We start from the raw sequence: 17541 nt of genomic DNA, 5'->3' as shown, positions 1-17541 counted from the left end.
GCTGCGGGATGCGAACGGCGGAAGTGAGCACACAGCGACCGTGCCCTCTGCAGAAGGCCACCTAGTCCGGGATAGTGGGCTAAATATTGCTGGACAACCAGGTTCAACACGTGAGCCATACAAGGCACGTGTGTGACATTGCCCCGGCGAAGGGCCGCACCCAGGTTTGCAGCATTGTTGCACACTGCCTTCCCTGGTTTCAGGTCCAGTGGAGACAACCATTCATGAAACTGGTTCTCCAGAGCTGACCACAACTCCTCAGCTGTGTGACTCACATTTCCCAGACATTTCAAAGTAAAAACTGCCTGATGACATTGAGCCCTGCTGCCAGCATAGTAAGGAGGTGTGCAGGATCCCTTCTGCACAGTTAGAAAGCTTGTGGCATGACCAGACAGGCTTTGGGTGCAGGTGGAGGACCGAGAGGAGGTTGATTAGGCAGAAGCAGTGGAGGAACTTCGAGATAAAGAGGATTGACGCATAACTCGTGGGGACGGCAAGGCTTGGACAGCAGCCTCTTGTCCTGCTGTCACCATAGTTACCCAGTGCCCAGTCAGCGACATGTAACGCCCCTGTCCATGCCTACTTGTCCAAGTGTCTGTGGTGAAATGCACCCTGTCACACACAGAGTTTCTCAAAGAAGCGGTGATGTTGTGTGCGACATGCTGGTGGAGCGCAGGCACACCTTTCTTTGAGAAGTAGTGCCGACTGGGCATCTGGTACTAGGGCACTGCGACGGACATAAGGTCTCGAAAATCCTCTGTGTCCACCAAACGGAAAGGCAGCATTTCTGTAGCCAAGAGCTTGCAGATGGTGAAATTCAACCTCTTAGCTTTCTCATGGCTAGGAGGAAATGGACTTTTACTTGTCCACATCTCAGGGACCGAGGGCTGGCTGTTGTGCTTAGACGGGGTTGAGAAGGGTGTCCCCGGAAAACTGCCGGTCTGTGAGGAAGATGCAGGCGGACATGTTAGGTTGCCTTGATCCAAAGGTGGTGCTATCGATGTCGGACAGCGCTGAACACCAGCTGGTGTTTCCAACTCCAAAGAAAATGATGACCTGCCAATCATGCTGGCTGTTGCGTGTAAAGAGGTGGCAGGTCTGCGTCCCAATACAGGTGTGACTGCTGTCCCCCCAGTCACAGAGGATGAAGAGGCCACGGATGCACAAGATGTGGCAGACGGTGGTTGGCCCGGCCTGCTAGGCCGCATTGTAGCACAGTGAGCTTCCCACTGCAACTTATGCTTCATATCCATGTGCCGGTTCATGCATGAAGTACTCAAACTATGTATTTTTTGGCCTCTACTTAGCTTTTGCTGACAAATGTTACAGATAACACGAGTTGGGTCATCTTTATCGATCTGAAAAAATGCCCAAGCTATGCAAGGCTTAGCACCCATGCGACCTGAAGAGCCACCACGACTTGTGGTCAGAGGCAGAGTTGTGTTTGAGGATGCAGTTGTTGACGTGCTTCCAGTACTACGTCTCTGTCCAGGAAGGTGCAACCTGACCTCGTTGTCACTAGCATCCTCCTCCACCTCCTCTGCTGATCTCATCTCTTGGCTGACTGTGGGTTGACAGTAAGTGGGATCTCCAACCTCGTCATCATCACCCTGTGTGTTATCACACCTGTCGTCCTCAGAGCCAACCTCTTCCTGCCCTGACAAAAAACTAAAGTTGTCTCCACCAACAGGAGTTACAGTTTGGGAACGAGGGTCTACATTATGGTCAGAACCTTCTGCGTTTGGTCCTGGATCCGATTCATAAAGATTCTGGGCATCAGTGCAGATCATTTCCTCGCCTGGATTCACAGAAGCTCTGGAGCCGACCTCTGATTCCCAGGCTATAGTATGAGTAAACAACTCTGCAGACTCAACCATCTGTTCTACCCCATACTCAGACGGGCAGCTGGAGACTTGGGAGCTGTGAGGAAGCAAGTGCGATTGGGGTGACACCTCTGAGGACTGGAGTATTTGTGATGATGAAGTTGAGGTGGAGGAGAGCCCACTTAAAGGAGCACTTGATATCTGTTGAAGCACCTGCTGTTTTTGTGCCTCATCTGGTATTTGTAGCGATTGGCGTGGCCGTAAGAAAGGGATTGGATCCCATTGTCCACGAAAAGAAGTGGACATCTTAGTTTGGCTGGAAGATGGTCTTTCTTCTGCAGATGTTACTAGTGCTTTAACACCTACCCCACGGACACAACGATTGTTTCCCTTCCCAACAGGCCTATTCCCCTTTCCACCAGCAGCAGGACTTTTCCCACTCATTTTGGTGGTTAACTAATTGACAACTCTGGAGTTGTTTGCACAAAAAACAATGGATGGGAACCGAGCAGAGCTGAGTGGCCAAACTGTGGTATTAGCCCAAAAGTATTGGCTGGGTTAGATGCAGAAAAAAATTATATTGAATTTGCAACCTGGTGGAGGTTAGTATAGATGGACTAATAGAACAAGTCCCACACACTGCTACAAACCGAAATATTTTTTCAGAGCTAGATGCAGAAAAAAATTAGATTGAATTTGCAACCTGGTGGAGGTTAGTATAGATGGACTAATAGAACAAGTCCCACACACTGCTACAAGCCAAAATATTTTTTCAGAGCTAGATGCAGAAAAAAATTAGATTGAATTTGCAACCTGGTGGAGGTTAGTATAGATGGACTAATAGAACAAGTCCCACACACTGCTGCAAGCCGAAAAAAAATTTCAGAGCTAGATGCAGAAAAAAATTAGATTGAATTTTCAACCTGGTGGAGGTTAGTATAGATGGACTAATAGAACAAGTCCCACACACTGCTACATGCCGAAATATTTTTTCAGAGCTAGATGCAGAAAAAAATTAGATTGAATTTGCAACCTGGTGGAGGTTAGTATAGATGGACTAATAGAACAAGTCCCACACACTGCTACAAGCCAAAATATTTTTTCAGAGCTAGATGCAGAAAAAAATTAGATTGAATTTGCAACCTGGTGGAGGTTAGTATAGATGGACTAATAGAACAAGTCTAACACATTGCTACAAGCCAAAATATTTTTTCAGAGCTAGATGCAGAAAAAAATTTGATTGAATTTGCAACCCGGTGGATGTTAGTATAGATGGACTAATAGAACAAGTCCCACACACGGCTACAAGCCGAAATATTTTTTCAGACCCAGATGCAGAAAAAAATTAGATTGAATTTGCAACCTGGTGGAGGTTAGTATAGATGGACTAATAGAACAAGTCCCACACACTGCTACAAGCCAAAATATTTTTTCAGAGCTAGATGCAGAAAAAAAATAGATTGAATTTGCAACCTGGTGGAGGTTAGTATAGATGGACTAATAGAACAAGTCCCACACACTGCTACAAACTGAAATATTTTTTCAGAGCTAGATGCAGAAAAAAATTAGATTGAATTTTCAACCTGGTGGAGGTTAGTATAGATGGACTAATAGAACAAGTCCCACACACTGCTACAAGCCGAAATATTTTTTCAGAGCTAGATGCATTAAAAAATTAGATTGAATTTGCAACCTAGTGGAGGTTAGTATAGATGGACTAATAGAACAAGTACCACACACTGCTACAAGCCGAAAAAAAATTTCAGAGCTAGATGCAGAAAAAAATTAGATTGAATTTGCAACCTGGTGGAGGTTAGTATAGATGGACTAATAGAACAAGTCCCACACACTGCTACAAGCCAAAATATTTTTTCAGAGCTAGATGCAGAAAAAAATTAGATTGAATTTGCAACCTGGTGGAGGTTAGTATAGATGGACTAATAGAATGATGCTATGCCCAAAAGGTTTTACTTCACTATGTGCAGTAAAAAAAATTGTATTCTATACACAGGTGGTGTAGCTTGCAACACAGATAGGCTACTCCACTGACTAACACACTCTGCAATAGGCCAAAAAGGATTTGCTTTGCTAGATATAGCAAAATGCTGTGAAAAAAAGCTTGCACAGCACTGGCACAGACCTGCCTGGCAAAAAGTGATAGGAACTGATGTAACTTAGTCCTGAAAAGGACTGCAATTACAATTAGTCCCTACTCCCAACCTATCTATTTAAGAGCACAGACCAGACTCATAAAAGTCATAGGAAATGATGTAACCTAGTCCTTAAAAGGACTGCAATCACAACTATTCCCTTCTCCCAAGCTATCTGTAGATTTGTGCGAAAATTGGCTTGAAATTAACAAAGTGTAGCGCACACAGCAACAGCGGTGCCGTCTAACATGCAGCTGCAGCAGTGAGAAAATGGTGGCGACGGGGAAAATGGCTGGGTCTTATAGGGCAAGGACATGTGACATACACTGCTGATGACACATGCCCTTGCTTGTGTGAAAAAAAGCAGTTCGCTCCGTGTGTGCGCTGCTGATAGGCTGACAGATTGCACCTCCCCTCTGTAAATGCGGGAAAGAGAAAAAAAAATGGAGATCTTCATTATTTCTGCAGAGATCCATCCCCTGCCCCCTCCCCCCGCCCCGCTGTACAATCAAACTGCGTATTAACATTAATTTTCAGCATTACTGAAAAAAAATCCAGTTATGATTTTGGTGCACGAACAGTTATCAAACATAACCTCGAACAGCCGAATTTTTTTCAAATCGTTCTGGTTCACCGAACGGCTCGAACACCGCCCAAAACAGCTCGAATTTGAGATTGGCGAACAGTTCGAGTCGAACACCGCTCATCTCTAATGCTTTCTCCCATTCTGGTCCCCCATCCTGGTCCATGCTCCCCCATCCTGGTATATGCTCCCCAATCTTGGTCTCCTATCCTGTTATGTGCTCACCCATCCAGCTCTCCCATCCTGTTATATGCTCCCCGATCCTGGAATATGGTCCTCCATCCTGGTATATGCTCCCCAATCTTGGTCCCCAATCCTGGTATATGCCCCCCCATCCTGGTCCATGCTTCCCCATCCTGGTATATGCTCCCCCCATTCTGGTACCCCATCCTGGTCCCCCATCCTGTTATGTGCTCCCCCATCCTGGTATATGCTCCCCCATCTTATGTGCTGCCCCATCCTGTTATGTGCTCCTCCTTCCTCGTATATACTCCCTCCCTCCTGGTCCCCGATCCTGGTATATGCTCCCCAATCCTAGTATATGTTTCCTCCCATCCTGGTCCCCCATGCTGGTATATGTTTTCCCCCATCCTGGTATATGCACCTTCCCATCCTGGTATATGCTCCTCCATCCTGGTATATGCTCCCCCATCCTGTATCCTGTAATGTGCTCCCCCATCCTGTAATGTGCTCCCCGTCCATCCATAAATTAAAAAAAAAAAAAAACCACTCCTACTCACCTTTCCACCGCTCCCCTGCAATTCGTCACCTGTGTTATTTTACTAAAATCGCGCCTGAATCAGCGCCTGCACATAGCACAATATCTGGAGCCATTTTATTGAAACAAATGTGCACAGTATATTCAACAAAATTGCTCTGGAGTATGCGCATGTGCATACCGCGCTGTCTGGAGCAATTTTGTTGAAGACACTGTGCATATTTGTCTTCACTAAAATGGCGCCGGATATCGCGCTATGTGCAGGCGCCGATTCCGGTGCCACACTCCTCCCGCAGCATCTTCAGAGATGACAGGCCCGAACAGGTATGTATTTATGGCGCTGGAGATCACCGTATGTGCTCAGCGCCTATGCATACTGTGATCTCCGGCGCCACACTTCTCATCCCTGTCTGGGATGTGGATGTGTCTTTCTGTCTGCAGCTTACTGCGCAGGCGCATTGCGAATACACGCTCTATAGAGGCTTCGGACAGAAGGACATATCCCTGATTATATTATAGATGTATACTGAGGCTATTACATACACATGTATACCGAGGCTATTATATACACATGTATACTGAGACTATTATATACACATGTAAACTGAGACTATTATACAGTATACACATGTATACTGAGGCTATTACATACACATGTATACTGAGGCTATTATATACACATATATACTGGGGCTATTATATACAAAAATACTGAGGCTATTATATACACATGTATACTGAGACTATTATATGCACATGTATACTGAGGCTATTACATACACATGTATACTGGGGCTATTATATACAAAAATACTGAGGCTATTATATACATGTATACTGAGGCTATTATATACATATGTATACTCAGGCTATTACATACACATGTATACTGAGGCTATTGTATACACATGTATACTGAGGCTATTATATACACATGTATACCGAGGCTATTATATACACATGTATACTGAGACTATTATATACACATGTATACTGAGACTATTATACAGTATACACATGTATACTGAGGCTATTACATACACATGTATACTGAGGCTATTATATACACATATATACTGGGGCTATTATATACAAAAATACTGAGGCTATTATATACACATGTATACTGAGACTATTATATACACATGTATACTGAGGCTATTACATACACATGTATACTGGGGCTATTATATACAAAAATACTGAGGCTATTATATACATGTATACTGAGGCTATTATATACATATGTATACTGAGGCTATTGTATACACATGTATACTGAGGCTATTATATACACATGTATACCGAGGCTATTATATACACATGTATACTGAGACTATTATATACACATGTATACTGAGACTATTATACAGTATACACATGTATACTGAGGCTATTACATACACATGTATACTGAGGCTATTATATACACATATATACTGGGGCTATTATATACAAAAATACTGAGGCTATTATATACACATGTATACTGAGACTATTATATACACATGTATACTGAGGCTATTACATACACATGTATACTGGGGCTATTATATACAAAAATACTGAGGCTATTATATACATGTATACTGAGGCTATTATATACATATGTATACTGAGGCTATTGTATACACATGTATACTGAGGCTATTGTATAAATATCTATACTGAGGCTATTATATACACATGTATACTGAGGCTATTATATACACATGTATACTGAGGCTATTATATGCACATGTATACTGATCCTATTATATATACATGTATACTGAGGCTATTATATACACATGTATACTGAGGCTATTATATAAATATGTATACTGAGGCTATTATATACACATGTATACTGAGGCTATTATATACACATGTATACTGAGACTATTATATACACATGTATACTGAGGCTATTACATACACATGTATACTGGGGCTATTATATACAAAAATACTGAGGCTATTATATACATGTATACTGAGGCTATTATATACATATGTATACTGAGGCTATTGTATACACATGTATACTGAGGCTATTATATACACATGTATACCGAGGCTATTATATACACATGTATACTGAGACTATTATATACACATGTATACTGAGACTATTATACAGTATACACATGTATACTGAGGCTATTACATACACATGTATACTGAGGCTATTATATACACATATATACTGGGGCTATTATATACAAAAATACTGAGGCTATTATATACACATGTATACTGAGACTATTATATACACATGTATACTGAGGCTATTACATACACATGTATACTGGGGCTATTATATACAAAAATACTGAGGCTATTATATACATGTATACTGAGGCTATTATATACATATGTATACTGAGGCTATTGTATACACATGTATACTGAGGCTATTGTATAAATATCTATACTGAGGCTATTATATACACATGTATACTGAGGCTATTATATACACATGTATACTGAGGCTATTATATGCACATGTATACTGATCCTATTATATATACATGTATACTGAGGCTATTATATACACATGTATACTGAGGCTATTATATAAATATGTATACTGAGGCTATTATATACACATGTATACTGAGGCTATTATATAAATTTGTATACTGAGGATATTATATAAATATGTATACGGAGGCTATTATATACACATGTATACTGAGGCTATTATATAAATATGTATACTGAGGCTAATATATACACATGTATACTGAGGCTATTATATATACATGTATACTGAGGCTATTATATACACATGTATACTGAGGCTATTATATAAATATGTATACTGAGGCTATTATATACACATGTATACTGAGTCTATTATATACACATGTATACTGAGGCTGTTATATATACATGTATACTGAGGCTATTATATAAATATCTATACTGAGGCTATTATATACACATGTATACTGAGGCTATTATATACACATGTATACTGAGGCTATTATATGCACATGTATACTGAGGCTATTATATATACATGTATACTGAGGCTATTATATTCACATGTATACTGAGGCTATTATATATACATGTATACTGAGGCTATTATATAAATATGTATACTGAGGCTATTATATACACATTTATACTGAGTCTATTATATAAATATGTATACTGAGGCTGTTATATACACATGTATACTGAGGCTATTATATATACATGTATACTGAGGCTATTATATAAATTTGTATACTGAGGCTATTATATAAATATGTATACTGAGGCTATTATATAAATATGTATACTGAGGCTATTATATACACATGTATACTGAGGCTATTATATAAATATGTATACTGAGGCTATTATATACACATGTATACTGAGGCTATTATATATACATGTATACTGAGGCTATTATATATACATGTATACTGAGGCTATTATATACACATGTATACTGAGGCTATTATATAAATATGTATTCTGAGGCTATTATATACACATGTATACTGAGGCTATTATATAAATATGTATACTGAGGCTATTATATACACATGTATACTGAGGCTATTATATATACATGTATACTGAGGCTATTATATAAATATGTATACTGAGGCTATTATATAAATATGTATACTGAGGCTATTATATAAATATGTATGCTGAGGCTATTATATACACATGTATACTGAGGCTATTATATACACATGTATACTGAGGCTATTATATATACATGTATACTGAGGCTATTATATACACATGTATACTGAGGCTATTATATACACATGTATACTGAGGCTATTATATGCACATGTATACTGAGGCTATTATATATGCATGTATACTGAGGCTATTATATAAATATGTATACTGAGGCTATTATATACACGTGTATACTGAGGCTATTGTATACACATGTATACTGAGGCTATTATATATGCATGTATACTGAGGCTATTATATAAATATGTATTCTGAGGCTATTATATACACATGTATACTGAGTCTATTATATACGCATGTATACTGAGGCTATGGTATACACATGTATACTGAGGCTATTATATACGCATGTATACTGAGTCTATTATATACGCATGTATACTGAGTCTATTATATACGCATGTATACTGAGGCTATGGTATAGACATGTATACTGAGGCTATTATATACGCATGTATACTGAGTCTATTATATACGCATGTATATTGAGGCTATTATATACACATGTATACTGAGGCTATTATATAAATATGTATACTGAGGCTATTATATACGCATGTATACTGAGTCTATTATATACGCATGTATACTGAGGCTATTATATACGCATGTATACTGAGTCTATTATATACGCATGTATACTGAGGCTTTTATATATACATGTACAGTGGTGGCCAAAAGTATTGGCACCCCTGCAATTCTGTCAGATAATACTCAGTTTCTTCCTGAAAATGACTGCAATCACAAATTCTTTGGTATTATTATCTTCATTTAATTTGTCTTCAATGAAAAAACACAAAAAGAATTGTCCTAAAGCCAAATTGGATATAGTTCCACACCAAACCTAAAAATGGGGATGGACAAAAGTATTGGCACTGTTTGAAAAATCATGTGATGCTTCTCTAATTCGTGTAATTAACAGCACCTGTAACTTACCTGTGGCACCTAACAGGTGTTGGCAATAACTAAATCACACTTGCAGCCAGTTAACATGGATTAAAGTTGACTCAACCTCTGTCCTGTGTCCTTGTGTGTACCACATTGAGCATGGAGAAAAGAAAGAAGACCAAAGAACTGTCTGAGGACTTGAGAAACCAAATTGTGAGGAAGCATGAGCAATCTCAAGGCTAAAAGTCCATCTCCAAAGACCTGAATATTCCTGTGTCTTCCGTGCGCAGTGTCATCAAGAAGTTTAAAGCCCATTGCACTGTGGCTAACCTCCCTAGATGTGGACAGAAAAGAAAAATTGACGAGAGATTTCAACGCAAGATTGTGCGGATGGTGGATAAAGAACCTAGACTAACATCCAAACAAGTTCAAGCTGCCCTGCAGTCCGAGGGTACAACAGTGTCAACCCGTACTATCCGTCGGCGTCTGAATGAAAAGGGACTGTATGGTAGGATACCCAGGAAGACCCCACTTCTTACCCCGAGACATAAAAAAGCCAGGCTGGAGTTTGCCAAAACTTACCTGAGAAAGCCTAAAACGTTTTGGAAGAATGTTCTCTGGTCAGATGAGACAAAAGTAGAGCTTTTTGGGAAAAAGCATCAACACAGAGTGTACAGGAAAAAAACAGAGGCATTCAAAGAAATGAACACGGTCCCTATAGTCAAACATAGCGGAGGTTCCCTGATGTTTTGGGGTTGCTTTGCTGCCTCTGGCACTGGACTGCTTGACCGTGTGCATGGCGTTATGAAGTCTGAAGACTACCAACAAATTTTGCAGCATACTGTAGGGCCCAGTGTGAGAAAGCTGGGTCTCCCTCAGAGGTCATGGGTCTTCCAGGAGGACAATGACCCAAAACACACTTCCAAAAGCACTATAAAATGGTTTGAGAGAAAGCACTGGAGACTTCTAAGGTGGCCAGCATTGAGTCCAGACCTGAATCCCATAGGACACCTGTGGAGAGATCTCAAAATGGCAGTTTGGATAAGGCACCCTTCAAATATCAGGGACCTGGAGCAGTTTGCCAAAGAAGAATGGTCTACAATTCCAGCAGAGCATTGTAAGAAACTCATTGATGGTTACCGGAACCGGTTGTTCGCAGTTATTTTGGCTAAAGGTTGTGCAACCAAGTATTAGGCTGAGGGTGCCAATACTTTTGTCAGGCCCATTTTTGGAGTTTTGTGTGAAATGATCAATGATTTGATTTTTGCTTCATTCTCTTTTGTGTTTTTTCCTTTCAAGCAAATTAAATGAAGATAATAAGACCAAAGAATTTGTGATTGCAATCATTTTCAGGAAGAAACTGAGTATTATCTGACAGAATTGCAGGGGTGCCAATACTTTTGGCCACCACTGTATACTGAGGCTGTTATATACACATGTATACTGAGGCTATTATATATTCATGTATACTGAGGCTATTATATACACATGTATACTGAGACTATTATATACACATGTATACTGAGGCTATTGTATACACATGTATACTGAGGCTATTATATACGCATGTATACTGAGGCTATTATATACACACGTATACTGAGGCTATTATATATACATGTACACTGAGGCTATTGTATACACATGCATACTGATGCTATTATATAAATATGTATACTGAGGCTATTATACAGTTATATGAAAAAGTTTGGGCACCCCTATTAATCTTAAGCTTAATGTTTTATAAAAATTGTTGTTTTTGCAATAGCTATTTCAGTTTGATATATGTAATAACTGTTGGACACAGTAGTGTTTCTGCCTTGAAATGAGGTTTATTGTACTAACAGAAAATGTGCAATCTGCATTCAAACAAAATTTGACAGATGCATAAGTATGGGCACCTCACCAGAAAAGTGACATTAATATTTAGTAGATCCTCCTTTTGCAAAAATAACAGCCTCTAGTCGCTTCCTGTAGCTTTTAATGAGTTCCTGGATCCTGGATGAAGGTATTTTTGACCATTCCTCTTTACAAAACAATTCCAGTTCAGTTAAGTTTGATGGTCGCCGAGCATGGACAGCCCTCTTCAAATGATCCCACAGATGTTCAATGATATTCAGGTCTGGGGACTGGGATGGCCATTCCAGAACATTGTAATTGTTCCTCTGCATGAATGCCTGAGTAGATTTGGAGCGGTGTTTTGGATCATTGTCTTGCTGAAAGATCCATCCCCTGCGTAACTTCAACTTTATCACTGATTCTTGAACATTATTGTCAAGAATCTGCTGATACTGAGTGGAATCCATGCGTCCCTCAACTTTAACAAGATTCCCGGTGCCGGCCTTGGCCACACAGCCCCAAAGCATGATGGAACCTCCACCAAATTTTACTGTGGGTAGCAAGTGTTTTTCTTGGAATGCTGTGTTTTTTTGCCACCATGCATAACACCTTTTTGTATGACCAAACAACTCAATCTTGGTTTCATCAGTCCACAGGACCTTCTTCCAAAAAGAAATTGGCTTCTCCAAATGTGCTTTTGCATACCTCAGCCGACTCTATTTGTGGCGTGCTTGCAGAAACGGCTTCTTTCGCATCACTCTCCCATACAGCTTCTCCTTGTGCAAAGTGCTTTGTATAGTTGACCGATGCACAGTGACACCATCTGCAGCAAGTTGATGCTGCAGCTCTCTGGAGGTGGTCTGAGGATTGTCCTTGACTGATCTCACCATTCTTCTTCTCTGCCTTTCTGATGTTTTTCTTGGCCTGCCACTACTGGCCTTAACAAGAACTGTCCTTGTGTTCTTCCATTTCCTTACTATGTTCCTCACAGTGGAAACTGACAGGTTAAATCTCTGAGACAACTTTTTGTATCCTTCCCCTGAACAACTGTGGCATTGGCATCTCTGCCTCCTGCTAGGCAGAGACGCCGTCCCTCTCACCTTCCTGTTCAGCGCGCGGCGTCCTCCAGCGCTCCTTCCCTCGCTGCTGCATCGTCCTAAGGAGTCCTCGGCCAATTGCCGGAGGACTTTCCATATATAAGGCACCTCCTCCAAAATGGAGGTGCCCAAGCAAAGTTGTTTGCACTGTGTCTGATCTGTGCTTCAGCCCTCAGGTTCCGCTGCTAGCCTGACTTCTAATCCTGCCTGCCAGCCTGTTATCTGTCCGTTACCTGCCGAGCCTGCCAGCCTGCTCACCTGGAGCGCTCACCTGTTATCTGCCTGTTACCTGCCTTGGCTATTTGTCCGCTCACCTGGGAGCATCTGCCTGCCTTGTCTGTCAGACCGCTCACCTGGGAGCGCCCACCAGTTACCCGCCTGTTACCTGCTGTGTCCGTCAGCCCGCTCACGTGGGAGCACCTGCCTGTTACCTGCCTCGTCTGTCTGCCCGCTCACCTGGGAGCGCCCACCAGTTACCTGCCAGTTACCCGCCTCGTCTGTCTGCCTGCTCACCTGGGAGCACCTGCCTTTTTCCTGCCAGCCTGCCTGGAGACCCTGCCGTCACTTGCTGTGAGCACCTTCCTGGTAAATCTAAAGACTGCTACTTGCCCTGCTTTCTCGAACTGTGACCTCCTGTCTGCTACCAGAGACTTCCGCCTGCTTGCCATGTCCATCCGCCATACCGGTCAGTCCCAGCCATCTGACCCGTGGGAGCCACCTGCTCTCTTACAAGGTCATCCCCAGAGTAGCACCTGGTCCCTCTGCTCGGATCCTCCCTGGTCACGGTGTCGTTAGCTGTCGTACGACCTGGGTCGGTTCGGGTGGATACTTAGTCATGCCCCTCTGGGTCCCTCCTTGCACCTCGGCACAGAGGTTCCATCACCCGGACCCGTAACAGTTTGCTCGGGCCATGGAACCCGGTGGCACCCAAGCTCCCTCGCTCTCTGACCTTTACCATGAAGTCTCCCGTCAGAGATCCCAGCAGGAGTCCATCCTGAACCTCCTGCGGAATGTCAACTCCCGCCTGGACACACTGACTGCTCCACCAGCAACCACCGCTAGTGTCATGACTCGCACCCCGGCAGCGCCGCTGCCCACCAATACCATGGTATCCTGTCCCGGACCCCGGCTTTCTGCACCTCCTCGTTTCGGAGGCGACCCGGCTCAAGCTCGGGGCTTCATAAACCAGTGCACCCTGCACTTTAAGCTCTTGGCTCACCAGTTTATCTCCGACCGGGCCAAAGTGGCATTCATCATGTCCCATCTCACTGGGGAGGCATTGGCATGGCTTAACCCCCTGTGAGAGAGAGGGGACCCCCTGGTGTCCGACCTGTCGTCTTTCCTCACTGCTTTCCGGGGAGTCTTCGATGAACCGGGACGAAAGACCTCATCTGCCTCCTCTCTGCTACGTCTCCGCCAAGGGAGTCTGACCGTGGGCCAATATACCATACGGTTCCGCACCCTCGCTTCTGAGCTTGACTGGGATAACGAGGCCCCGGTGTCCGTCTTCTGGGAGGGTCTTTCCGGTCGGATTAAAGATGAGCTTGCCGGTCGGGACATTCCTACCACCCTGGATGACCTGGTGTCGCTGGCTACCCGGACTGACATCCGGTTTCAAGAACGCACCAAAGAGACCATCCGTGAGAGAAAATTCCCCCGCTTTGCTCCTACTTTCCAGAGACCTGTCTCCTCTTCTGTCACTCCCCGGGTGCACTCACCCGAGCTCATGCAGATCGACCAGACCAAGATGGTCAAATCTCGCCAAGAGTCTCGCCGAGCCGAAGGGAGCTGTTTCTATTGTGGCAGTAAGGAGCACCTGATCCATTCCTGCCCAGAGAGGTCGGGAAACTCCAGTGTCTAGGACCGCTCAGAGAGGTCTCCCTAGACAAAAGTAAGTCCTCTCCAACCCTGACTTTGTCTGTATCTATCTCCTGGGGAGAGAACCGTCACTTTGAACTCGCACATCTGGATTCTGGATCTGCTGGAAACCTCATCTCCCAGTCTTTGGTAGAGAGATACCGTATTCCCACCAAGCCCCTGGCTGAACCATTGTCAGTCGCCTCCGTGGATGGAAGACTTCTCCCGGTGACCATCCTGCTCGTCATTGAACCCATAACCCTGGAGGTGGGAATGCTGCACTCTGAGGAAATCTCATTCCATGTGCTGTCCGGACTCTCTCACTCCCTGTTGCTAGGTCTACCTTGGCTCCAGACACACTAACTCGTATTGAACTGGCGATCCGGTGAAGTACTCCGGTGGGGTCCAGACTGCCATAAGACCTGCCTGGTTTCGGTCCGCCCAGCTCGCCCTCCGCCAACTCCAGCTAATCTACCAGGTCTCCCGGCTCCTTACTGGCCCTATGCGGACGTCTTCGGTAAAAAGGAAGCAGAGACGTTGCCACCCCATAGGCCATATGACTGCCCGATCGACCGGGTACCTGGCGACACTCCTCCCCGTGGGCGTATCTACCCGTTGTCTGCAGCCGAGACCCAGGCCATGTCTGAATACATTGAAGAAAATCTGGCTAGGTGATTTATCCAAAAATCTACCTCCCCGGCTGGAGCTGGATTCTTCTTTGTTAAAAAGAAAGACGGCTCGCTACGTCCCTGTATTGACTACAGAGGACTCAATCTAATCACTGTAAAAAACAAATACCCCCTGCCGCTCATCTCCGAATTGTTTGACCGTCTTAAGGGCGCCAGGATCTTCTCCAAGCTGGATCTACGAGGAGCATATAACCTGGTCCTTATCCGTCAAGGAGACGAGTGGAAGACAGCATTCAATACCCGGGACGGTCACTATGAGTACCTTGTGATGCCCTTTGGTCTCTGTAACGCTCCCGCTGTCTTTCAAGAGCTGGTCAACGACATCTTCCGTGACCTCCTGTACTCCTGCGTAGTGGTATACCTGGACGATATCTTGGTCTTCTCTCCGGATCTCCCCACACACCGAAGGGATGTTCGTCAGGTCCTGCTTAGGCTTCGGCAGAACCACCTCTATGCCAAATACGAGAAGTGCCCCTTTGACCAGACCTCCCTACCTTTCTTGGGCTATGTTATCTCCCAGACAGGTCTGCAAATGGATCCCGAGAAGCTCTCTTCCATTCTAAAATGGCCCCGTCCTGAAGGTTTGAAGGCGATACAACGATTCCTGGGCTTCGCCAATTACTATCGTCTTTTCATTCCACACTTCTCGTCCCGGACTGCTACCATATCTGCGCTTACCCGTAAGGTGGCAAATCCCAAGGTATGGTCGCCTGAAGCCAAGGAGGCCTTCCTTTCTTTAAAGAAAGCCTTCGCCTCTGCTCCCGTCCTGCACCATCCGGACTGTAATAAACCATTCTACCTGGAGGTTGATGCCTCCTCCTCCGGAGCCGGAGCGGTACTCACCCAAAAATCTTCTACCGGGAGAATGGTAACCTGCGGCTTCTTCTCCAAAATCTTCTCCTCGTCTGAGCGCAACTACTCCATAGGAGACCGTGAACTGCTAGCCGTCAAATTGGCATTGGGGGAGTGGCGCTATCTGCTTGAAGGGGCCCTGTATCCGGTAATTATCTACACGGATCACAAAAACCTGGCATATCTCCAAAATGCCCAGAGACTCAATCCTCGCCAGGCCCGGTGGTCGTTGTTTTTTGCCCGCTTCGACTTCATTCTTCATTTCCGCCCGGCGGATAAGAACGTCAAAGCTGATGCCTTGTCCCGGTCTTTCCTGTCCTCTGATCAAGAGGAGGAGCCTACGCACATCATTGACTCCTCCAAGGTGATGAATGTGGCCCCCTTGGATCTGACTCGTCTTCCACCCGGTAAGACGTTTGTAGCAGAACCAGATCGGGAGAGGGTTCTTCGCTGGGGACATTCTTCTAAACTAGCTGGCCATGCTGGCCAAAAGAAGACCTTCCAGCTCATTGCCCGGCATTACTGCTGGCCTACCCTGCGTAAGGACGTTGTAGACTTCGTCGCGGCCTGTTCATCCTGTGCCCGTAACAAAGTTCCTAGACATCTACCAGCTGGCCATCTCTTGCCCCTGCCCATACCTGCTGCTCCATGGCAGCACATTGCTATGAACTTTATCACCGATCTTCCTGTTTCTGCCGGTTGTACAGTCATTTGGGTGGTCGTTGACCGCTTTTCTAAAATGGCCCACTTCATTCACCTGCCTGGTCTCCCATCTGCACCCGAGCTGGCTAAAGACTTTATCCGCCACATCTTCCGTCTCCATGGCCTACCCCTCCACATCGTGTCGGATCGTGGGGTTCAGTTCACCTCACGCTTCTGGAGAGCCACATGTAAGCTGCTGGACGTCACCCTGGATTTCTCCTCCACTTACCACCCACAGTCCAATGGTCAAGTGGAGCGGATCAATCAGATCCTGACCAGCTACCTCCGGCACTTCGTTAATGCCCACCATTCGGATTGGGTGGATCTCCTACCATGGGCCGAGTTCTCTTATAATATCCATGAGAGCGAATCCTCTTCCAAATCCCCGTTCTTTATTGTCTATGGCCAGTACCCCCGGATTCCAGTTCCTGTCTCCGCTTCTGTGGACAACCCTGCCGCAGAGTCTCTTGTCAGCAAATTTTCTACTATTTGGGAGAGTACCAGATTCGCTCTTCTTCTGTCCTCCGAGCGGATGAAGAGATATGCTGATGAGAGACGTCTGGATCCCCCTCAATTCCATCCGGGAGACAAGGTTTGGCTCTCTTCCAAATATGTGCGGCTCAAAGTACCCTCCTACAAGTTGG

This window comes from Phyllobates terribilis, unplaced genomic scaffold (assembly GCF_046119375.1).
Source record: "Phyllobates terribilis strain yellow unplaced genomic scaffold, ASM4611937v1 Scaffold_2__4_contigs__length_985480577, whole genome shotgun sequence".
In the NCBI taxonomy this organism is placed as follows: domain Eukaryota; kingdom Metazoa; phylum Chordata; class Amphibia; order Anura; family Dendrobatidae; genus Phyllobates; species Phyllobates terribilis.
The sequence above is the reverse complement of the archived record's forward strand: the minus strand, read 5'-3'. Positions refer to the sequence as shown.